Source organism: Bombus pascuorum, chromosome 10 (assembly GCF_905332965.1).
Source record: "Bombus pascuorum chromosome 10, iyBomPasc1.1, whole genome shotgun sequence".
Classification (NCBI taxonomy): domain Eukaryota; kingdom Metazoa; phylum Arthropoda; class Insecta; order Hymenoptera; family Apidae; genus Bombus; species Bombus pascuorum.
In genome coordinates, this window is record NC_083497.1 from 9,693,202 (window position 1) to 9,718,743 (window position 25,542).

Consider the following 25,542-nt stretch of genomic DNA (forward strand, 5'->3'; position numbering starts at 1 on the left):
ACATCGGTTAACTTGCACGAAGTGCGGCAAAGCGTTCGACGTTTTAAATAAATCAGCATATGTAAGTACTTAACTGTCGCAAATGTATTACCCATAGGGATCTCGATCGTTCTCGACAACTTTTCTGCGAGTAAACTTCAGCTGGTTCGAGCAACATCCTCAATTTCTATTCGACCAAACGAGTGACTAAAAATATCTCCGTTACAAAAACCTCGAACTTACAATAGTTACATTCTCCGAGGCAGTTTTTCCCCAAGTTCCTCTCCGAGTCTCTTTTTCTCTTTCTCCTTTTCTGCAGTTCGTGAAGCGCTTTCGCGAAGAACGAAGAAATACATGAAAAACATTTATTTGTAAATTATATCAAATTATGAGATTTTTATTCAAATGTTTAAATATCGAATTAATTCACGAAGTTCCAATTTTAAAGAAGTTCTAAAAATGTATTTTAGATTTATATTGTTAATTTCATTATCTCGGATTGAAGAAGTGCATGATGTTTCATGAAAGAGCAATACAAGTCGATCTGATCTCGCTGTCTGTTTCAAAAAATGAATCGACGTATATCACAATAAGGATTTTTATTTTTATACCGATACCGATCTGTCTTGTGCTCTCGTACAACAGAAATCCGATAACGATAGAAGTCTATCACCAAGTATATCTCGTTGAACATATATTTCTTCGCAATTGTGTAAAACCTTCGATTTATGTAATTCAGAGTTACACAGTACTGCAGCTGTCTTCTTTTGTCTCGAACGTTTCTCAAATCTCCCAACTTCAAATGATTCAACGGTACGTCCACCCCAATGTATACAATGCGATAAAAAGTAAACGAATCCACAGAAAAATTTAGAAAATTTACAAAAATGTAAAATCTCCGAAAAAATTGGTGACGTACTCGATGAGTTAGCGTTCCCATAACCGCACGAGGCGTTTGACAATCTATTTGCTACAAAATGCCAGCGTAAACAGAAGGATCTTGCTGGTATAAACTCGTAAATCCGTCGATGATACGTGTGACGTTCGTGAGTGAAAATACCTGGTCGAGTTGTTCTGGTTCATATTTAAAAACGGCCGCATCGTTCATTGGCGTTGCCAATCAAGGGGTGGCTCGTGTTACGCGGATGTAAAACGATCTATTAAACATTCAACTCGTTCGTTGTGACGTTCAGCAATTTTTTACCTTCCTAAACGTTGCACGGGAGCAGGCAGAAAAGGGAAGTCATAGTTGACGGACAGCCGCAATAAAAATAAATCAGACCGCTGCCTACGAGAGGGTCGGAATGTTACAAAGGGTTGAAGTGTCGTGGCTGTCCCCGTGGAAAAACCATAAAGGGAGAAGGAAAAATTGAACGAGGTAGAGTGGGAGGAAAAGTTGACGGGTCCCTTTGTGAGTTTATTTCTCTTCCTCGTTCCCTTTTACCGTGAAACCCGTTTCCACGCTATTTTTAGCTCGTTACACCAAAGACTTTCATGAATTTATTATTTACGATTCTCGAATACTACCCACAGTAAATCGCCTTTCATCGTTATTTTCTTTCCTTTCGATTTTCTGCAAATCGTCCTTTGAAGTCGTGAATCGTCCAAGCAAACCGACAAACCGGAAATTTCGATCTTAATGAACGTCCCCTGTGGTTGGCTCGCAGTCACGTTCGATACAAACATCCGGGGAAAACCTTTCGACTCCACGAACATGCTTTTAAGGTTTAATCGGTCGCGAAGACACGGAACATTTGGACGTCTCTTTCTTCCGGCCTGTCGCGGATGCGCCCCCTCGTTAAGCTCTTTTTATGCTTTCGTGGAGCGCATAATAGTGTACTTTGAAATTTCGAGAAGTCATAATGTAGAGCTTAGGTGCCGTATTTTTATGCGCTCGAATATAAAATTAAAATGACTCGTGAAAATACCTCGAAATTTACCACGGGAAACATTTGTCTACGTATTACGCGCTTTATATAAAATATTTGCAGATTGCACTAAAATTATAATGAGCCATGACCGTCATCGTTATATTTATAAAATTTGTCTTATTTCGTTATAGTTTCATTTCAACACTGATATCTATTTTATTTATATAAATCGAAATTCTGATTGTTTAGATACTTTCATCATTTCCGCGTACTATATATCTGCACTAAATATCTTGCAGGTTCCATGTACATTTTCAGACTTGTTCCAAACTTTACCAATATAGATCGCGATAATCGGATCTCGTTACAGTGCTAACAAAACTTTTAAACATCTTATGTAATACACATAATATATATTCATAAAAGGTTTCCAAATACTTTCCTGAGCTACGATACATAGACGTAGTAGAAGAACATTCAGAAGAAGAATAGACTACTTCTAAATTGAAATGAAACAATAGAGATCGTTTCTAAGCGGACGTTATTTAGGTTGCAACTGTGATATCTTATAGCAGAAACTTCTCACTCCCAAAAACCATTCACGAGAGGCGATACAGCTTAGAAATTCTGCAAAGTACTATGTATAGACTTGGAGAAAGCTTGCTTGCCCGTACGTACGAAATATGTGTCCGAAACGTCGGCGCCTCATAGTCTACAGCACAGTTGCTTACAATAGAAAGTTGCCTCCGCTACAGAATCCATGAAACTTCTTCTTCGATAACACGTTTCCATTGTATTGTTTACCATTACTTTTTCATTCTGACGAGACACGACTTTCCTCTCTTTTAATTATCTTTGATGATTTATTATTTCTTTGATATCATAGAATTTATTATTACGAATATTCAACATCAAAGTTTCAAAGTATAGATCCTTGGCGCCATGAAACGGAGAGTAAAACAGTTTTCATAGACAGATGGCCTACATTTCAATCCCTGATAATTTCCCACGAAAATATTTGTCTTTCTTCTTCCAGAGTGATCCTTCGTCCTCGCCTCTGTGTTCGTGATTCTGTTTACGAAACGAACTGCAATTTCGTCCAACAGACAGATAATAAAAATTAAACTCGACGCCTGATACTGTTCGCAAACAGGGTTTGTTGAAATAATACACATATTGTGTTATTATTAAAACATATTGACACGAGTTTTGCAAGAACAAAAGTTCGCGAAAGCACGTGTCGTATTTGATCGTGTTTAATCGAAACATGGAAAATTCAGTTAACTCAACGTGTCGTTTATAATTTCTTGCTAGTCATTTTGCATTACTGCAAATTGATAAAACAAATTGCAATTTCAAAAATATCTTTTCCATCTTTGTTGTTTCTACCATTTCTTTCATCTGGATCCTGCAAGTTTATGAAGTCTAAAGAAATTACAGTTTCGCATCCAGTGGTCCATAAACGACGTATGATAAGTTTAGAGATCTTCTTCAAGCTATCAAATCAAGTTCTTTTTGTATTTCCGATTTATGCAGCGGGTTTCTGTATTGTATCTATTATTGCGAGAGGATCAAAATCGTGAAAGACTTTGAAATTTTATGATGAAACAATGCCGGAGGGTGGCAGATATCCAATTACGATGTTGGACGTAGTATAGTCGCATAGACACCACATGGCGCCTCGAATTTTTCGATATGAACACCATCCGATGCCTCCGGGATATCTCGAATTAATTTAATGCCAGGTCATTTCGCTCGTCAGAATAATCGGCGTTAATTAAAAGATTTATCGTAATTACCAGCGCACCTACCACGCGACACTCGTATTAATGATTCAATGATTGTCCACTATTAATATCCCTGCGAGTACCGTTCGAATCAATTTTTTCTTCTTAATTATTGCTCATTACCGTGGCCATCATTCGACCTCGCCTACATTATAAACACATTAACTCCGCGCGAAACGCTGATGTGTGATATTAAACGCTAACGTTGATATCGGAATTCCTGCAAGTGCGAGGTCGTAATGAAAATTACGCTACCCATTGGAGACGCTATATGTCTTGTGATTTGTATTGTAATAGAAACCTTCAGACTATAATCTAATCTCAGATAATATTGGGTTGGCAATTATATAAGGCAACAATATAAACAAACAATATAAGAAAAATAATTTTTTGGTTTTTCAATTTATCAACAGAAGACGACATGTAATCGAGGATGCCATAAATTGGGTTTCTTCGAGTACCGTGGGACGGGAAGACAAGACACAGGTCGTGTGTCACGAATCTTTGTCGAAGAAGTAAGGGTCTCGATAGTCATAAGTTCGACCCATTCTTATTTTTCCCCAAAATTGATAAGGAGCGTATAGTAATATATTTTCTAGACATTTGAAAAAGTGAGGGCTTCAGGTAAATTACTTAACAACGTCCAGAGGAGATACATCGATTTCAAGGAACTATAGCTATAAATTTACCTAAGGCGTAACTAAGCATTTAATGTTACAACCTTACGCTCAAGGAAGAAAATCTGATACATGTTGTGCTTTAGAAATGAGCTCAGTGTGTTTTGTAGCTCGATTACTCGATGTACAGGTACTTGTACACTTCGTTGGTTAGCCTCGAGTTACACGACAGAATCTATTTAATGCGATAGGAAAATGGATGTTTCTGAGTATAAGGCGAGAAGGATCGTGCCAGTTTTGAAAGAGGAGACAGCGGAAAGTTGATCTGTTAGTCTGATATTTTATTTTCTGTATTATACACCGGTATACTTACGGTCCATGGAAACCCTAAGAATCTTTATATTGGATCCTTTATGCAGCGCATATAATCTACATACAGCGAGTATACGTTTCAGTATCATGTTCATCCATTAGAAAATGATTCGCAGATTCAACGTTATAAAGGATGAATATCTAATTCAAGAAGCAGCGAGCGGAAACTCTACCTAAATTACGTTCGTCTTTGCCTGTTGCTGTTGGAAATTCTATGCCAAAAAATCTTGATGTTCGACACTGATACCGTGCAACTATGATTGACGACAACTAGCTCGCCTGCCATATATTTTGCTACATAAAATTCCACGCTGTAATCCTCGGCGAGATTGATCGATCAAGAATTTTTAAAACTTCCTGTAAGAACAGTTCTATACAAAGTGCTAGAAAAGAGTCCGAGATATAATATATTTGTTCTGGCTATATACATCTTTAAATATTTTTCAAACTTTACTTGTACGATCATGGTAGTCGTGTCTCGTTACATCCTTGATGAAATTTCAAAATGTTTTGTGTAACAAACGTGCAGTGGCTACAATGGCTATTGGCGTTCCACTGTATTTATTATGACGTCCATGCGCTAATTAATTACGTCCAAGTATATTAAATTTCGTATCTTTCAGTAGCGTTACAAAATTATAAAACTGAAAATGAAATGTTTAGATCCTAATTAAAAACTGTTTAAGTCAAAAATAAGTCATAAATATTAACTTCTTGTAGTCACTGTGATACATTCGCAAATGTAATGTATCTACAAGCGTTCAATCACTTTTATGAACTGCTGTACATTGATTGGAAATGTTTCGTTTCTCTCAGTGAATACTATAGGCCCTAAATGTAAAATTCTCTGTTTTACCTAACACAAAGATTAATAAATTCTTTTGATCGTTCTTAAACAACGACGTTCTTCCATCACGAAGTTCTTGGTTAAAATTGAATCTACCACAAGTGGAGCTGCAAATGTAATTACATCTACCGGGAAATTTTATGAAAAATTAGCGTCATTTCGCTGGTAAATATCGCAGGAAAAATCGGGCAAGTTCACCGTGATATTTTTCGCGTTACTGCTCGACCAATTTGCCGCGGATTTTATTTCGAACTTCCCCGTGACATACTGAAATTTAAGTTTAGCCACCTTCGACGTTGTTGATCCAGTCGATGTATTTCGCTTAAATTTCAAATGAAGAATATCCCGAGGATAGAAGCGTCACGGAAATATCTCGAGCGACATACGTCGACGAGCAACACGTCTCGCTAACCAAATATCGGCTTTCGTCCGTATTTCTCGATCTGATACGATCTACAGGGCCACGGTATGATGCATTCACAATTTTTATTTCGAATTACCAACGATACCAGAAGATACAACCACATAGACGCCAGATATTGAACACGTTCGTCTCTCGCGACTCCGTCGAATCTTACGTGAAACTTTACGGCTACTACCGCCACATAATTTTTCCGCGGCACGACTGCTACAATTTCCTCCCGCCTCGAATTTATCTCTCACTGTTTCACTTGCCTTCTACGAACCTGAAGGAACGCGGAAATAAATCAATCCCTGTCCGCCAATAATTTTCCAAGGGAAACTGTTTATCACGGTACACCATCTAAATCTTTTGCACGAAGGTTAATTTTCGATACTGTTATTCGATACATCTCTGTATGCTATTCAATATATTTAATATACAGTTCTACAAATATATCTAACTTTATGTTGCGAATAAAGCTGACATTATGGTAGATCCGTGTTCCGATGAACTTTCTGATAAATACGTTAGAGTAGTTAGATATGCATAGAGATTCTTATGAGTGAATGGACCTTAATCTTTGGAATGATTCATTCGTCTGAATAGAACGCGCAAGTACTATAATCATAGCCTAGTTCTGTAATATCGTAATTTTCAATGATCGTGAAATCAAGCATTCGGTTGAAAGATTCCTATAACGTAATAGTAAAATTGATTACGTTGAAGGATTGAAATTTGATTATATTAGATAAAAGAGAAATGAAATTATCGTGAAAAATATCAGACGAAAATTCTTGCGAATCTGATTTAATAACCTATCATTTATTCACCATGCTTAATAATTTTCCACCGTTCCATCTGTGAATTTCAATTTCTAAAAAATGTTCCATTTCCAGATATCCCTGCCTTCTACAGAATCTACAACCATAATAAAAAAGAAGGTGTCGATATCGAGGTCCGAGAAACGGTTAGAACCGTTCCCTTCCGATGAGGATGAAATCTAGTAGCCAGACGACGATAAGATCTCGCAATCCTAAATTGAATCTGATATCTCAATTCGTCATGCGTTATCCGTATGGCGAACGAACGAACGAACGAAGTGGTATAGTAGCTAAAGGAAAATTTGCTGAATCGTTGGAGAGAAAAGTTTTTTCCATAACGGCGCGCAAACGAGAAGAGAGCGAGAGAGTAAGGCGTAGTTAGCGTCGTTTAAAGTTTTAAGTACCCGCCCTCGGTCGACCAACGAAATCGAACCGCATTAAAGAGAGTGCAACTCTCATAAATATTTTCGGTCATCGCGATTAATTCAAGCTCGTGCACAAATACACGGATATTTATACGCTCGCGTACAGGGGCAACCGTGTGCGAACTACGAACGGGTAAATCACGGTGGCCAGCTTTAGGTTAGGTGAGAATAAATCGTCCAACTTGCCACTACTGTCTTCTTTCAATTCCGTGTTGAGAATGGAACGCTTGCCAGCTATAGCTCTTTCTTCCTGGCGAAATAATACCCCATTGGATTTAACCGAGCATCCTTGTTGCCTCACCGGGGACGTTAAATTGAAACGTAGATTTTTACGAGCTTTTTAATCGAGCTTTAGCGCGATTAATTTCAACGTTTTCGCTCCTTCGCTCTTTTAGGGGTTTGGATTAACGAAGCGATAGTAAATTATTCGCATACATGTAAAACAGTGATGGGTAAACTTAATCGTCAAAGGAATTATTTATTTTATTTCGCTTATTAGAAATTCTCGATATTCTCTGTTCCCTTTGGAAATAATAACAAATTAAGAAATAATCTTGGAATTAATTTGGTAAATAGAATTTTGAAATTAGTTTCGCATTAAATATTCTATCATCAAGCACCGCATCGATACTATACTAAAACACGTTGGAATCATAAGAAAAATTCTGAAGAACCAACTAAACTGAGTAACAGTTTGGACGACTTCTTCCATGACGTGAAGATCCTTCCGTAGAAGAAACTAAATCATTTCAAACAAGAGTCAGATTGGACGCACGAGACTTACTTACGAATTCCTGCTGAAGGGGAAACCACGAACTCACTGCGACACATGCTCATGTCGCATACCAACGTGCTCTTGGACACATATTGACTGTCTGTAAAGAAACTGAAACCTCAGGAAATCAGATTAGACTTCCCAAATCACTGAAGGAATCCTTCCGTGATACAGAAGAATGTTAAGAACCTTTTCAAATTTATCCAAAGCAATAAATACCTGTACGATTTCATCTATCACTAACCAAAAATACGTATCGCTAATCTCTTGGATGTTGATGGTAACCTTCTAAATAGAAAAAAAGAGCTGTATTTTGCTGTATAATGTAAAAATGTGACTATGGTCTTCAATTAATTTCTTTTCTACTTATATAAAACATGTCGATATTATCCCTTTGTTACTCACTAGGAGAGTTGTAGATTTGCAAACGAGATAAAACAATGTCATTGTTTAATTATAATATAAAAACAAATACATTTAATATAATCAAATTCATAAAAGAAAAAAATACGAGTAATCGTGTAAGTACTAAAGTCGGATAAAAATCTAAATAAAAGAAACGTATGTGATTTGTGAGGCCACCACATGATTTTACCATTCGATAACTACGCTGCTGATGGAAAGATCGATGATTTATTCCAGTTAAAATCAGAGATGACTGGTACAGAACGACAGAAAGGATCGTTTATTGAATCAAATGTGGTAAACTGAAATTTCTGATTCTAAATGATGACATCTGTTTATTCGCGGTTCGAGCCTTTCATACCGGTCAGATTCGGTCTCGTTATTTCTCACTGGAAACCGGTGACCCGTAAATGAGGCAGTATTAAACGACAGTTCGACCGCGACGCCATGATATTCGTTCAAATCAATTAATTTCATGCGGTTGAAGCGTGGCGTTGCATAGATCTCCACGCAAACGATTCCAAACTGGTTCGCCACTGTTATTTTACTTCGTGAACGCCGTTAATTCAACCGGAGTTCGCACGGTCGTCTCGACTTTCATTCTTTAAAATAGAAACTAAGAGGCTAGACTTCTCTTTCAGTGCAACGACGCCACAGAAAACAAAGTACCCTCTTTTGTTGTTTGTTTTCTAATTCGTTGTTATGCTTCCGAACAATGGTAGTCGAGCGAACATTTAAGTGCACTGGCGACATGGTCTCGCCAGCGAAATTACAGTTTCTCCGTACAGATTGTAAAAATTGCCTAATTGTGGCTAAACGTTAGTCGCAGAATCACGGAAACACGCCCCAGTTAACCGGTTAATAGCAGTGCCTTGTGATTTGTAAAGAGCGGATTCAGCGAGGCGCAAGTTGAAACCACCTCCATTGAATTCGCAAAGTTTTGCTAAAGGAAACGCGTCTTAGTCGGTTGACACTATTTCATCCTGTTGGAACCTGCAGCGCGCCGCAAATTATATCAAAATAGCCGTCCTACAGATTAAAATGGAAGATATTGTAAGATTAAGTAATTCGAAACTCTTGAAAATCATCTACGAATTAAAGTACAGAAAATGAACATAAGTTGGCCAGTCGTACTGTTCCCTGGTGGTTTCCAATTTATTAATTCAACCGCGACGAACGTTAAAAAATTAGAACCGAAACTTCCGACGCAATCTATTCAATTATTCGTTAATTTACTTCGCGAGAGGATTCCTTTCTTCCGCAAAGTTCGTTCGTTCCAAATAATCTGAAAATTAGAAATTTTAAACTATCACGGAATAATGAAATTCTCGACAAAAGTGTCCTTATGAAGATTCTAAAAAACCATGGAAATATTTTAAGCTTGATAAAGTTGGACGACACGTACAGTTATAGCTTGTCGCGTGTACACTGTGTACATACGTATATATTTTCCCCTTAATTAAGGGTAGTTTCATGCGCGACAAGTATACCGTATGAATTATTACGCAATCTCGTAGAAATATTTCGTGGATAATAGCGTAAAAACAGACGTTCCATTTATACCACTTTTAGCGTGACAGGGGGTAAAGCTTCGACACGGCAGTAGTATGAGGCCCGCATTTGTCAGACATCGTCCTCCATCTGCAAGGCCATTCTCCTTAATACAACGGTCTGATATCGCGTGCTCGTGACACGTATTACGAGTTCGCTAGCTTTCGCTAGTAGCTTCCCGTGACTGTATTTCGTCCGAACAAGACAAACAGAAACGCATCCTGGGGAATAATCAATTTTCAGATTGTTCGGCAAATTGAAAACTCGCCGTTTGCCGCGAATTGGATACATCGCCGCAGCTGTATCCCCATTTATTGACACGAACGCACATACATCAGGAATAACAAAAATAGCCCGAATATATTCGGACACGTTGAAATTTTCAGTCTGACCATCGTACCCGTATTTCTCTTTTAGAAATCGACTTTTTAAAAATAAGTCTATATAGAATTGATCGGATCAATGTATTTCGACACTTATAGAAAAGTTTCCTCGATACGTTGTATGTGTTATGTTAAACATTACCATGTTTCACGAGATATAGCTGTTATGGTTATATTGGTCAAATTGAAAACTGATCTAATAACGTAATATAGAAGTTGCAAGATATTTATTTTAAAAATAAATTAATATACGAAATAAACAGCTATTTTAAATATATTGACTCTTATTAATATAATTGACTGTTGAAATATTTGCCTGACCTTTGCAAAATATATATTTGTATTATATGTTTTGTGCTTTGTACGTACATTTGTTTATTAAAACACTATCATTAATATTATTAAATACTATCGCCTTATTATACGAGAAAATGTTTCGTACAGCACAAATAATATATTCACGGAAGGATTCACAAATGTTGGGGTACTCCTGCGAGCTACTGTATATCGTGAATCGCGACTTTTCCTAATCGTGGTAAGGAGAAGGGATTTCCATTACCACCGGAAGGGGATTATGGTTACTTTCCTTTTAATTAACATTCAGCAGGGATATTTTCCAGCTGGGGATACATTCACATTCTCTAGGTTCCGTGACATACGGTAGACACACTTTAGTAAAGCTCGACGGGCCAAGTGCCATCTATTTTCCCGACTTAGCCACTGAGAAACTTAAATTAGATTCGCACGGTTTAACTTTTCGGTTTTGACTGTTACAGCCAGTTGCAAACTCTCGGGACAGGCAGATCCGGTGGCCGCTGAAAATTATGTGCGCGTAAGAGCTTCTTCAAGGAGCGAAACATCGCCCGAAAACGTTGTATTCTTCGCCAACTCCACGTTCCGCGATCTCCAAAGAGATTCGGAAATTATAGCGAAATGCTACTTCGCGTAAAATCGCAAGCTCGCGAACGAAACTCTTGGCCTAAGAAATGTTGCGCGGCGTCGATAACCACTTGCACACCTGTGCGATGTTCACTGCACGCGGTATCCCTAAATAACCAGGAGAGCAGCAAAGAAATATGGTTTCACGTATCGTATGCAAGCCTAGCCTTGTATTGCATGAATTTTACACCAGTACCGCTATGCCGCGTAACTCAAGCGTTAGATTTTAATACGAAAGACACGCGGCCAAGAAATAAAGCGAAGATCTTAGCTTACGCTCCGAGGACGCAACTTTTGCTGTGTTGCACGACCTCGAATAAATTTCGCCACAGTTTGAAACATCTACTCCATATACTATCAGAAATTTTCTTAGAGTTCCCTTTTCGTTACTTTCTCATTCTTTCCGTATAACTAATCGAATTTCAATAGCAAAGTTTATTAATCTTTATTACAATCGTTTATACAAGCTTCAACGAACTAACCAAATCAACTGAGTTAAAACTAACAAATTAAGTAACTACGCTAACACTGAACAACTTAAAATCGAATAACTTAAATCAAAAAGGTAACATTTCTGCATTTGCTTCCCGATTCAACAACCAAAAATTACACGCATTCGAGCGTCCTACGGGTTTTAATAGTTTTAAAAATACGTCAAGGAAGCGAACAGTTTGCATAATTTCCGGTGTCAAAACAACGGACGAGACGGGTATAAAGTAGCGGTACGAATGCTCGCGTAAACTCAATGTAAAACTACTGATTTACGCTTTCGATAGGCAGGGATAGATAACACGGTGTAACTCGTCGGGCCAACAGTAAAGCTTAATTTGATATTTATTTAAACAGCCGCGAACGTTTGATAACAGTAGCAGCAACGTAGGAAACACGATGGTCGAAGAAGTCTGGGTGGACCACTAACGTTTATCGTCCTCGTAAATTCGCTGTTGAATATCAATGAACGGCCCCGTCGTTCTGCAACTGCAAGAGAGAACCGTGCGAGCCCCGTTGTTTTCCATCTGATACGGAACACCCACTGTAACCCGCTCTCTGTTCTATTCGTGGTTTTCTTGGCAACGCAAGAAATTGCTCTGCTATCGACCCGTTGTCAATATCAATTCGGTCGAGTAAATGAAGATTCGCGTTACTAACTTTCCACTACGACTACTATATGGAGTCACAGTAATCATGGTACCGATATGCAAGGAAATAATTCTACGTGAAAAGAAAATCGTATAAGAAACTCTTACTCTACATTTTCGAGCTACTAGCAAATTATGAGATCAGTATCTACACCATTTCGTACCACCTTTATATCGTTCTTTGAAAAAGTCTCTATTATTTCTGATGATTTGGGATGGCTCGAGTATCGTCTTGAATCAACGGAATTAATCAAGACTCTTTTTTCCATAAATCGAATAAATCAAAATATCAATTTTCTCTGACTATGTATCAAAATGTTCTTTGGACTTATAATTCGCGTTAAACTTCAACATTCTCAAACTGTTCTCATTCTTGTTTTGTTCGTATAGAACACCAGCCTGTCGATCGCACTATGATTGCTGATAATCATAAATGGACCAGAAGAATTGTCTCCTTTTCGTGAAATTCTCTCCCGCCTGTCTTCTATCCGTCCAACGAATTTAACAAGCAGCCTGTCTCGTCGTTTTCGAGAGCTGTTAAGGTAACTGGACAACGACATACGATAATAGAGGAATGATCGGATAGGAATTTTAGCTCTGTCGAAATTCCAAATACGAGTTTTCACCGGAAATTTCTACTCGCCTAGCGAGCAACTCCGCAGTTTAATTCGGCCGCGAGTTTCGGCTCAGCTGGCATATCCCAGCGTGTGTCGAATCTAGTTTCAATTCCATCGAGAGACGTGAACAAGGCTCTTGATATTCGAGCAACAAGGATCCAAGAGTGTTCGGAATCCGGCATTGGAAAGTTTTAGTCCCAAGCGTGTCGGTATATCGGAAATCGGTTGTAATACGACAGCATTATAAACTGCGGCTGGTGGACGTCGGATTTTCCTTGTTCTATTACGATTCGGGAATTCCTAATATCCACGTTCGTGCAAACTGAGTTGGACAGTCCTCTTATACGTACACACACAATGTTGTCCGTTATGACGTGTAACCTTTTACTTGACCCATTCAAAACTCTTTTTTGACACTATTTTCTGACCTCTTGATGATTTTTTTTTTTAACTATCTCATTTCTTTGAAATATACAAACATGTGTATCTATATATGTATATATATAATATAATTGTTGAGAATTGTGGATCTTTGGAGCCGAAATAATGTTATAGGAACACTGAATATACACTGAGGATTAATATTAAAATAATAATATATTTATTTCATGGACGATTTCTCATATATTCATCGATACACACTTGCACGTGTCTCAGCACTTTCTTCTACACTCGACTGTTAACCGACTCTTCCAGATGCTTCTAAACCACTGCCAATCGTCTTTTGTCCTAACTAAGGCCTGGACGCCCTCTGACGCTTGCACACATATATATCCACACACACTGATACTCCCATACAAGTATCTCTAATACGCATTTAACCTTTAAGCACAGAAAATTATACATATCTCAACAATAATATATATATATATATATATATAATGTCGTAAATTTCGGGGTAATTCAGGTGACCGATTCTGAAATCTGAAAATCGAGTTTATTGTGAAAATATTTAAATGAAATACAGGAGTAAACAACAATTAATACCAATCTATAACAGTTCTGTGCAATGTCTACTTGAAAATCGAGAATCGATTTTCAACGTTCTGAACTACCGATCTTTCTCCGTCAATCTTCAATATTTTAAATAATTATTCTGTGATCTTGTCTATCTCTGATGTTGCTCTCAGTCCGTCCGTTTGGGAAATGAGTGTCTCTCAAATTGGTTGTCCGTAAAACGAAAGGAAGTCGCTCTGTCCGTGAAACAAAGAAAGTCGTGCTGTCCGTAAACAGAGATAGTCCCTATCACACGTGAACTCTAGGGAGTTCACATATATATATTGGAACAGATCTCTGCTTAGGTTTCATTTATTTATTTATTTATTTCGCTGCATTCATAGTAAAATAAATAAATAAAAGTAATTAGTATATAAAAAATGAATATGAATTTCCATAAACATCCTCATTCTGCCAACAGGTATAACAGAGATTCTTTCACGCGATACGCACGTCACTAGTTTGTAATAAATTAAAAATACAAAGAATTTGCTATTTTTGTTTAATAAAGCGACAGGTTCGAGTTGTAATCGATTCGTTAATGTTTCAAGAGGTAATTTAGGAAAGAGAAAATCCTTTCTAGAACTCTGAGACAAAGAGCACGCTAGCAGTGAAAGGCCATCAAGAACAAAGGGCGTCAAGCCGTCAGACGTTACAGGGATCAGAGTAAAACTTTACTGACGACACATCTAGTCTCCAGATGGGACAATTAAACGGTATCGAGAGAATAAACGCACGGCAATACAACGTGAATACGTTCACGAATACGCTCGAATACGAAGAACGATCTAATCAATGCACTCGAAACAGACAGTGATGCATCGAATCCTATACATCTTTCTAACTTGACCATAGGAAAACTGTTGTTTCCTATGTACCATGTACTTTGTGAAATACGATGTATGTTACTATTACCTCTACATAGTGATCATGTCGCTAAAAGTCCCAAGAGAGAGGCTGTCAGCGCTCTTATTTTCAACTCTCACATTTGCATACATACAGTGATCGTTAAACTGCGGATTTTTATGCAAATTCATATTTTTAAGAATACAATGAAAAAGATAGAACGTCGTTAAAAAATTGTTTTACATGGCAATTATTACAAACGGTACTGTACTTGGGATATTCTGTATACTTTTTCGTATTATGTGTATATCGCCCAATTTTGCCCTTTCAAATTTCCTATAAATGCTTAAAAATATGTGTGTATGCTGTGTGTATGTATATGTGAGAATTGAAAATAAGAGCGTGGATGAAATATTTCAAGGGAATTTCACATAAACAATGTAGCTGGTGTTACTCTTGCTACGATATCCAATTAGAAGCTCCTTCGAGATCTCCAAGCGGAAGGATCATCATGCACTTTGAATAAATTAAAACGCGAGACTGAGCATACGATCGTAACTTTTTCCCCGCACATAAATGCCTGCTTGGCAACGCACATAATTCCTGCTTAGCAACGTACGAAGCAGATAATGGGCATTACTATAGCGGAATAAACGAGGGTGAAAGTGGAAAATACCCTTCATCTACAACGGTAAAAAAGTGGGAAAACGAGAGGTAGAAAGTTCGACCTTGAGTCATAAAAAGCATAAAACAGTTCACTGCTTAGCTACAGGGTAAATTCCTAGATCTCTTCTAAAGGGATGGAAAGGAAAGAGCAAACGCAAGGCCTTGCCTAACCTTCAACCATTAAAAGGGATAAAAATGCACCATTTATCTCAACTCTGCGTGAGTTCTTTAAGTTTCAACAACATTTTTAGAAAAATAGAAAAGAATATAGTAGTGGCGAAAGTGTGCCTTTCATAGGAGCAGAATCGAAGGCAGACGAGAAGTGGAAACCGATCGATCTCGAGACATTTAAGGAAAAGGAAAGTACTTATGAATTTTAAATTAAGTAACAGGAGATAATGGTACAGACAAGAAAGTTTTGAAAATAAAAAAGAACCTGCGTCGCGATTAAGACTTTAACGCGTGATGTTATGGAAAATATCGAAATTCGATGCTGGGCAATGAAAATCTCAAAGTACAGGCGTATGTTAAGCGTAGATTGTCCTTCGGGAAACAATTTCGAAACAAAGCTCTCGGCAATAATTAAGAGCTCTAACTGGATGAGTCGGTCGCCAACTGTACTTGCCCGCTTTCGAACTCAAACTCTGAGCTCTTGAATTTTCCGCGTACAAGCTTCTAAATTTCGTTTCTCGAACCCATTCAGACACGAAACACTAACATTCCTCGAAACGAATTCTCAAACTTCGAGCCACTTTTCTGTCTCCTCTCATGCTCCTTCATTCACTTGTCGCTTTTGTTTGTCATAGAGAAAATTCATTAAAACTAATTCGTCAAGTATCTTTGCTGAACAGTATACATTTTGTGTTCTTCCACTTGGCGAGATTAACGTTTTGAAACGAGGTAGGAACAAGATAAAACGATCGATCGAGAAACTTAATTACCGGCGGTAGAATTGGTTGACCAGCGCTTTAAATGAAACGAGTTGGCGCTCGTCGCTCGTTCAAAGTTGCATTCATGCCCTTGCGACTGTTTAATTACACGAAATTTACATGATGAAGTTCGAGGTAATGGCAATTTTATTGACTGTTACAAATATTGTTTTTAATCAAGCTGGAATTTTTGGAAGCAAAACCGTTCGAAACAGAGAGATCGCGATTCTATAGACCCTTCATCATACAGTGTCTGGCAAAAGTATTTGGACACTGTTCCATAGAAAATTTTTACGTCCCATTTTTCATTTTTGACGTTTGTTGTTCCATGTTGACAATTTTGACATCTTTCCTGTTATTAAAATCAAAGAAGACATTTATGTGACTTCCTTTAACCGAGACACCCTGTATATTATATACGTTATATAAATTGTTACGAAATTTCATAAAGACTATAGTGATATACAATAATTATTTTAAACATATAAATATTAATAATAATTCCACTGAATAATGGTCTCATTAATATAATGAATATAATTGACTCTTTAAATACTTTTGTAATCTTGTAGCTTCCATGTACATTTTCAGATTTGTTTCAAATTTTATCAGTATAACCATGATTACAGTGCTGATGAAATTTTAAAATGTTTCATAGAAACTTCCTACGAGCGATCGATTATTTTTATGGGCTACTGTATTTTCAGTAATTGAGATAACCTTTAACTAGTTTTGCGAATGTTCATTTGGTTCCTACTCGTGCAAAATCAACGAACACTCGATCGAGATGAAATTCATATTTGCAATCTCCTCGAAAAATATACTCATCGGTGATGAGGATCGATTGATTTACACGGAATACACCACCGAATCCGATGGACGATAGTAATTCGTCTAAAATAGCGAGGGAATTAATATCGTTGATTCGTTTCAATACCCCATGGTGTTATATATTTGCCATATTTCTTATCGTCATAATCGTCGAAATAGACAGTCAGAGAGAAAGAGAGATTCAACTATTTTAGAAATAAAATCGCCCGAAGGCGTTGGAAACATTTCGTAACACGCATGGAATTTGGAATTGCATCGATTCATGAAAAATTCATGCTATACCTAAATGAGATCCCTTCCTATTGGATTGTTTGATTGAATTATGAATATGAATGAAGGTCAATAACGACGAAATCGTATAGCAACGATATAGTGCAGTCTTAAATCAAAATTGCAAAAGCGGACAGCTCCTGATATAGTGCAGCCAGACAAACAGATATGTTCTACTCGTAGAAATATCGAGTAATATAATATAGTACAGACGTCGATAAATATCTCACGATCCTCTCTGATATTTTGACAGTTTATGAAAGAAACAAATTTTTTAACGTTTTAAGAAAAGCTTCGGTATAATTTTAAAGCGTAATAATTCTTTGATGTACTCTACTCGATTTTAAGCAACTTTTTGACGGTATTAAAAACGAATGGGTCCAAAATGTCAGAAAGAATGTAGCAGATTTATCATCCTTGAGAATCTGAACCCTGAGAGGACTTTACGGTTTTTATCACTCCAAAAATGCAAGATATTTTAAATTACACGTTTCATCGCTGTAAACTTTAGTTTCTCGCAGACTTTACGATCGTTTTCTATATCGTTCGCACCTACAGTACCAAGAAGTTACTCGCCTGTGCACCTTGCATCGTACAACGATCATCGTAAAATCTTCCTGAGAATAAAGCCTACTTATCACGTTTAACACCAGTGGTCGTTCACAGCCGAAACAGTATTAGTGCATAGTACGCTTTAATTAATTTATCGTCGCGGTGAATATCGCTGGTCGGTTTAGAATCGCTCCAGGCTACTACTTCCGATTAACTTGACCCAAATGTGCAATTGGGCCAGAAGTCCAAAGTCGGCCTGTGACATCTGTAATAGATAAGTGGGCAGCTGTTATTGACTTAACGTGTGTCGTCGTCGTCGACGACGACAACGACGACGACGCAAGTGTGGACGGCTTCGTGCACAATAAACGTTTGCGGGTTTCACGTTGAGAACTTAACCTTTAATGGGCTACTTAAGCGCGCACAGCTTCGTCTCCGCACGCTGACAAGGATTATTGTTCGGCCGCGTTTGTCCGCGGGCTTTTGCAACCAGACACGGCCCTTGGATTAGCTTCTTCGTGCTCTCATAGCCGTCCCAACTTGATTAGAGTTCGCTCGGCTCGGGAATTATCTTTCACGGTGAGATCCTATGTAATCAGCTTCCTCGGAACATACCAGAGCCCTGGAACTTCCTTTATTTACCGAGGTTCTCTGCGACTCTCCTTTCAACGTTAAAGGGCTGTTTTGTAGTTGGATCGCTCAATGTGAACGCTGCTTAAGCTGATTGCTTTCGGAAAACGAAATTTCAACGGCAGATGACGGCGCGCGTGACTGCTTGCTCGATATTCCTGGTCGCTGGGATTATTGACTCGTACTACTTGGTCCGCTGGATTCGGGATTAGATAACCGGCTGGGACGTACAATTTTCAGGTCATGCATGGACAATGATCATCGATACTTCTTGACGGTTTCGAGTAAAATGTAGCGGCAGAATCTATCGACATATTAATCTCCTAACGGCTATGATTTACTATCTCTTCTTCGTTTTTAATAGCGTATGAAGTACATTTAGCGAAATACAGAAGAGAAAGTGAAAGAATGGAACATAGTAGACATATGTTAATAACAATGATAACTTACTAAAGATAGCAGAAGGAGGCAAAGATACAATACGTAAAATAAAATGAAATTCTAAACTATTAAAAGAAGACACTAAGACGATAAAGAATCGACTTATGAATACTGGTTACATTAAAATTGAAGAAAAGATGTTGGTTTACAATTTAGAGCAAGTATCGTCTTCTTTTATCAAACTGAACAAACTATCTGACGTGATTGTCATGGGCTTACACAAATTGGATGTTCCTGCAAACTCATATGTCACGGATGTGAACGCGTGAATGGGTTAAATCTTCGACTAATGGGTATCGAGTTAAATTCTAGAAAAGTATCAACTTAAGAATCGAAGGATTTGCAGCGATATTTACACTGCATTTACTAGAACAGGTTAGTACAGACGTTACATTTGAAAATGTAAAAGTTTGTTAAAAATATCACTTGTGTGAATTTAAATAGCAAATTCGAAGAGGTACTTAGATTTCAGCTGGATTTTATAGGTTCGTTTAAATTACTGGAAAGTGGGGCCACTTCCACGTTTATTCCTTAAAATTTAATTTTTTTAAATAAACCTTGTCGATGGTTTTTGTAATAAACGCACCCTTTCCTTCACATTCATACCACAAGTATGTTTATGCGGCCAGCAGCAAGTCGAAATATTCAACGAGGAACGTTCATTCGAGTCATTTTCCGCGTTCCGCCGCGTCTAGCTGAATAACTGACGCGAATACGACGTTATAGGATTCTTGTAAAATGCAACAGCGATGAAAAGGCCGCGTACCTCTGCTCCTGCTTTTGATTACGTTTCACTTGTCACGTTACCAAAACGATTTTTGCACCACGGCCGATGTAAATCTGACAACGAAAGAATAGAGAGAAGGCTCGATCTCGTTTTCTATTCCATTGTGCTTTTCCTCGGTTATTGCGACTAAATCACTGAGATCTCATATTGTTTTCTGTTCGCTTTCAGAACACAAAGATTGCTCCTTCCTCTATTGGGAGTACAATCGAAACCGATGCAATGAAACTGAAGAAAATTGTTCTTCTTATTTAAAACTCCGACAGCGCAATAAAATTACCAAGAATTGACAATTGGAATTCTCCATCTTCAAGATTTCCCATATTTCTGGTATTGGACTCAAGAATTCTTTATTTTGAGCCTTTTGCAGAAAATATTAACAATTGCATTAAGTATGATAAAAGTTGATGATCACGGGAAAGAAAACTTACTGGTCTTTGGCGCTACTCGGAAGCTGTTATTTTAATACGAGATAATCAGATCCAGATCCGCAAACTTTTCCGAGAGATTCAACTTCCCAGTGTTCCAACATCTGTAAAGCGATTACGACATCTACAAAAACGTATTTTGGGTCCAAAAAGCAAATAAACTGACAGGATTTATCATGATTCTTCTCGGCGATCTTCGTTTAAAACATAGAATTTATCATAACCATATTCGATATTGCTATATTCTTCACCTTACTAATAGGTAAAATAATACAAGGGAAACACAATTTATTTTTTTCCAGGTTTCACGGAGTAAAGAGTTTCGTTAAAAATTTTCACAAATTCGTGGACGAATTCTTCCAAACAAATGGCGTCGAATTACCGTCAACAAAGTTTAAAATGAAAAACAACGAAACCATGCTGGATGGTCCGTGTTTCAGCCAGTGATTTTACATTCGATGTAACTCCTCGCGATGGTACACGAACCGCGAGACCTAAATAGCGTGAACAAAAATACGCGCTCGTGGACCAGCGTTTCACAGCCTGTGGCTTTTTTAATCCATATTTTTTGCGATGCTCCGCCGGTTTGTTACACGCCGTCGACGGTACAGTAACGACAAACATGTGGCAAAATAGGTCTCTCGATTCATCTATTCGAGCTGATGCCACCAAATTACGGTTACGCCGAAAAGTTACGCCGAAAAAGACCGAGCCAACTGTTATCGCGGATTCGTACACGATCGAGTAGAGCGAGTAATTGAATTATTACAGACGAATACGAGACTTTTATCTGCGATTTATCCGATAACTAGTTGCCGACTGTACCGCGCCGCTAGCCATCGATTCAAATCGATAGAGTAATGAAGTGTGCATGCTCGAAAGGCGCAGTGTGGTGTTTTTAAGGCCACCGCGCACGATTTGCATGGTGCATGAGCATACGTGCGCCGTTTAAATTGCCGCGAGAAATCTTTCTGGTAATAAAATCCTGCAAGAAGGTTCGAACAGACTAAAAGTTAATCGAACGAAAAACTGTCGGATAGAGATTTGCATTGTGACACTTTTGCAAATCGAAATTGCCCAGTGGATATAAAATCTAATATTTTACACGATATATGGTAATCAAAGGCGCTCATTTCCAATTTTCCCGAGAATTTATTTTCTATGGGTAATAATAAGTTTAGAGGGATGAATTTTATCGAAGGAACTCGTCGAAACGTATTATTCGTTCACGTTTCGAAACGTTGATACTCCCAGGAGAAATTATCCTACAATATAGATATTAGGACGCGGCAAGAGGATATTGGGGCTATGCAAATATGCAAGAAAACAGGAAACTAATATGATCAGAATGCAAACAGATAGTCAAGATGTTTGCGTGGTTGCCGTATGCATATTCTGTGTGTTGCTGTTCGATCACGCTGGAATGTTTCGTAGTATCAACGACTCGATCAACAAGCCAGCCAAACCCATCGTTCTTACGCGATCGATTAAAGAAACTAAAAAGTCTTGTTGCTATTCACAGCAGGATATTTTCGTGCAACTCCATCTCCGTATTTCGGAGAATTTCAATTCAAGATGATGTAATAAGAATAGAGTGAAAATACACGAATACTATTCGGAATCTTTCGCGAAGGAAATATTTTCTAAATGCTTGTCTATACATCACCGGAAAAATAGAGACATTTTACAGCAAATAAGTCGAACCATCTTTTGCAAATTCGAATCGCTGTTAAACGCTTCGACATGACGTAAGAGGATTTACTAAGAGATTCAAAGTTTATTTTCATAAAGAAAATCTCTGAACTTTTCTTTATATGCCATCAGGAAAACTAGAAACGTTAAAATAAATTAGATTAGATACATGCAATTAATTATTCCCAACTCTTATTCGTTGCTAAATTATTCTTCAAGATAGCATAAGATGCTTCTTTAACAAGCTCAAAAGTTTAAATCCTAAAAATACATCTACAACGAGAACCTTAAAATGCTTCTCTGTATATCATAAAATAAGACTGGAGTCATCTTACGCCAAATGAATTAAGCTACTTTTAAAATCTAATCTTATAAAAGGAAACCTTCGATTTCTTTTTTTCCAAGCAGATTACAAAAAAAAACAAAAACAAAAACAAAAATAAAGTTATCTACCATAGAATGGAATAAATGAAACTACTTTTGCAAAGGTCGATCGCTGCTAAACGCTTCGACATACTTGCGGACGACGTAAGAGTGTTCGCTAACAAAATCTGAAGTGCGCCTTTCAGAAATTCAGCTTGAAATAGCCGATCAATTTCGTTGGTAACTAGGCGCCGCGTTCCGTGGCGTCGACCGAAGAGCATGAAAAACGCTGCTTACTTGGCAGGCCACGTTAGCCAACCCTTTCATCGGAGCTTCGTGTTCAACTTCGTGCTTCACCTCGGCAACTCGAGATGCCCGAACTCGCGACGTGCCAACTTTCCACTTGAAAGTCATCCCTTCGACGACACGACCTACTGTTCCACTCTTCCTCAAAACTAAACGAGGCAAAAGATGCAGTCGCCGCGTCGAATTCTTCTTCTTTGCGCGAATTTTCACGCGGGTAGCTCGATATTCGCTAGTTTTAAAATAGCGGAACAGGAAGTAAAATGGCGTGTATAGCTAAGAATGTATGTATTAAAGATCGTGTGATTACAACGTTCGATAAGTACAACGCGAGACCATGCGATATTAATAGAAGGGCAATCTTGATGTTCGTTCTATTAATGTATAATGCAAGAATTTGCACAATTTTCTTAAAATATTTAATTAATAAGCAAACAGGTAAATAACGTTTCAGCGAGTGCTCAGGAAGGAAACACGTGCTATGAAATAAAAAAAGAATATCGATGTGTCGTTCTCCATGTATACAGGGTGTTTCATAACACGACACTTAATGAGTGGACAGGGAACACAAGGACAGTGAGAAAGTTCATACAAACGGGTGTACCATTTGGCTTTGTTTCATCGCATCAAGTCAGAATCACTTGTTTCTTCATGAAAAGTGCTCGAAATGTCCACTTGCTCGCGATCATTCTTTCAGATCTACGTCGAATAGCAGAAACAGAGGCTAACCATTTCGAACACCTTCTATGCAGCTAAGGAATTATTGAAAGGAATTATTGAATTATTGCGAATTATTGAAACAAAAAGTACCTATAACTTTGAAACACAAAAGTACATTGAACTATTTCGAATAGGAAAAATTGTATGGCTTTGTGGCTAAGTAAACTCTACGAAGCACCAAGAGCCTCGAAACGGCATCCTCGTTCTCCATTCGCCAAAGGTAAAGAGAAAATCTTGTTCCTGGTAAGTGGTTAAGCGTTGACCAATTATGATGTTGATATTGAAGAATTATATTTAAAAATAACTACTGAAAATAACTATTACCTAATGATTATTATTTGCCTTAATAAAATGAAGGAATGGAATACATCAAACGAACGATTCCATTGACCAGGAACTTCTGAGTCTCGCGTCGAGTTCATTAAAGAAAGTGGTTAATCGGAATTTATGGTCTCTCGCCGGTATGTCGGTCGTATAATTTATGCGGTTGGCAAACATTCTGTGCTCGAAATTGCTTAATGAGGCTGCGATTAATCAAACGTCCGCGATGCTGCAAGATGATCCAGTGCCTTTCCAAATTCCACTGGAAATTCACTCGCAAGTGGAAATCCTTCGGTGGAACTTATTATTACGAATGGATTAGTTGTGTAGCAAATACATAAATTCTTGACTAGATTAATGATTTAGTCGTAATAGAAATAAGTCTTTCGTTTCTCGAAAATCGAATATTTATCGTATGTTTATGTATCTTGATTAAAACATTAATAAAAGCCATGGTTAGCCAGCTTGGCTTCTGGCTTGTTCAAACGCTATAATCGCGCGACATTTATCATAATTTGTCGTTGATATAACAAACTATTATCGCGCGTTGTCTATAAATTTTCCATAATTTCTGTATGCAATTAATTCTCGCGACAATAAATAATACAGGAGATGTATACGAGACTGAAAGGACAAGTTTATTGATTTAGACAATACAATTTCGTCCTATTTCCATCCTGTCCTCGTTGTTAATGTCTACTGAACAGAGAATTATGGTCAATTAACGCGGGGACTGGCCAAACTTAAATTTTTCCAAACTGCCTCGCCAGTAGTATAATACTCTCGGGTGAAATAAGCTCAGGAAATTCGAAATTACCCCGCAAAGTGGAACGAGCCTTTCTAACGCGCTCATTAATATACAGACCCGTACGTGCGAGTTATGCCATATAACTTCGATATTTATGTCGCTCCTCTATCCCAAAATGCATCCAACAGCCGTGTTTAACAGTCACGCCACGTAACTTTTTCGTTTCCCCGTGTTTCCTGCCTCTCACTTACACGTTCTTTTTTCTCTCTGCGTTGTTTCGTGCAAGGTCTACTTAAACTTCATTGCGTGTGCATAATGCTACGTTGTTAAAAAAAACCCTTTCGTGCCTTGTCGAGATCTAACAGGCAAAAAGCTGGTCATTTTTCTGAACGTCCAGGTGTATAACAGACTAAACGTCTCGAATATTTCATGCTTCTAACCGTCGCGTTTAAATCGTAAGAAGTTCCCCAGTGTCTGATCATGAAACATGTTTCTACTGCCGATGTATATAATGAAATTTAATTTATTTTGATTTGCAAACGGATTTCATTCGAATGATAAGGGCAAGTTGGTTTCAATTTTTCCTCAAATTCTCTCGCGGTAAATTGCAGACTATATCGTGCACGGAGAAACTCACGGCGTTGCGCTTGAAGAAATCGATAGCCGAGCTTGCATAATTGAGCGGCTTTCGCGAAGTCAACATGGCGCCCCTATGCAAACTCGATGATTGATCGATGTCTTGTAGATTTCACTTCGCTTCTTCCAGATTTCCATTGCATTCTTCAACATTTTCAACAATTAATCTGCAAATGTATTCTCTTCAAACGATCGGACTCTTGAAATACTCTTGTTCAGTATCTTCTAAACAATTATAAGATAGCATTCCGATTACTTAAACGGCATAATCCTCGAAATCCCTGTGAATACTGGAATTGCAAGCCTTAGGAAGATTCTCGGAAAATTGAAAAAAAATCTTCGCTGGCCAATTTCTAGTCGATCAATTTTCCAGAATACGTAGCAGCCAAATGCCATCGCGTTTTTAACTTTCTTCCAATATAACAAAAACGTCTGGCGCGTCGAACAGTTCCAAG

General features: G+C 37.9%; 1 protein-coding gene across 5 annotated transcripts in view; it reads right to left on the minus strand.

Annotated features, from left to right (window-relative positions):
- The window catches only part of LOC132911267 (5-hydroxytryptamine receptor-like), a 159,494-nt gene that overhangs the window by 74,032 nt on the left and 59,920 nt on the right, over positions 1–25,542 (minus strand). For 3 of the 5 annotated variants that reach the window (XM_060967800.1, XM_060967798.1, XM_060967801.1), the window contains one exon: positions 20,308–20,408. The exons of the other annotated variants lie outside the window; for them this stretch is intronic. The gene's annotated coding sequence lies outside the window, so the exon portion shown is untranslated. The remainder of the gene's footprint in view (positions 1–20,307; positions 20,409–25,542) is intronic. 5 annotated transcript variants of the gene reach the window in all.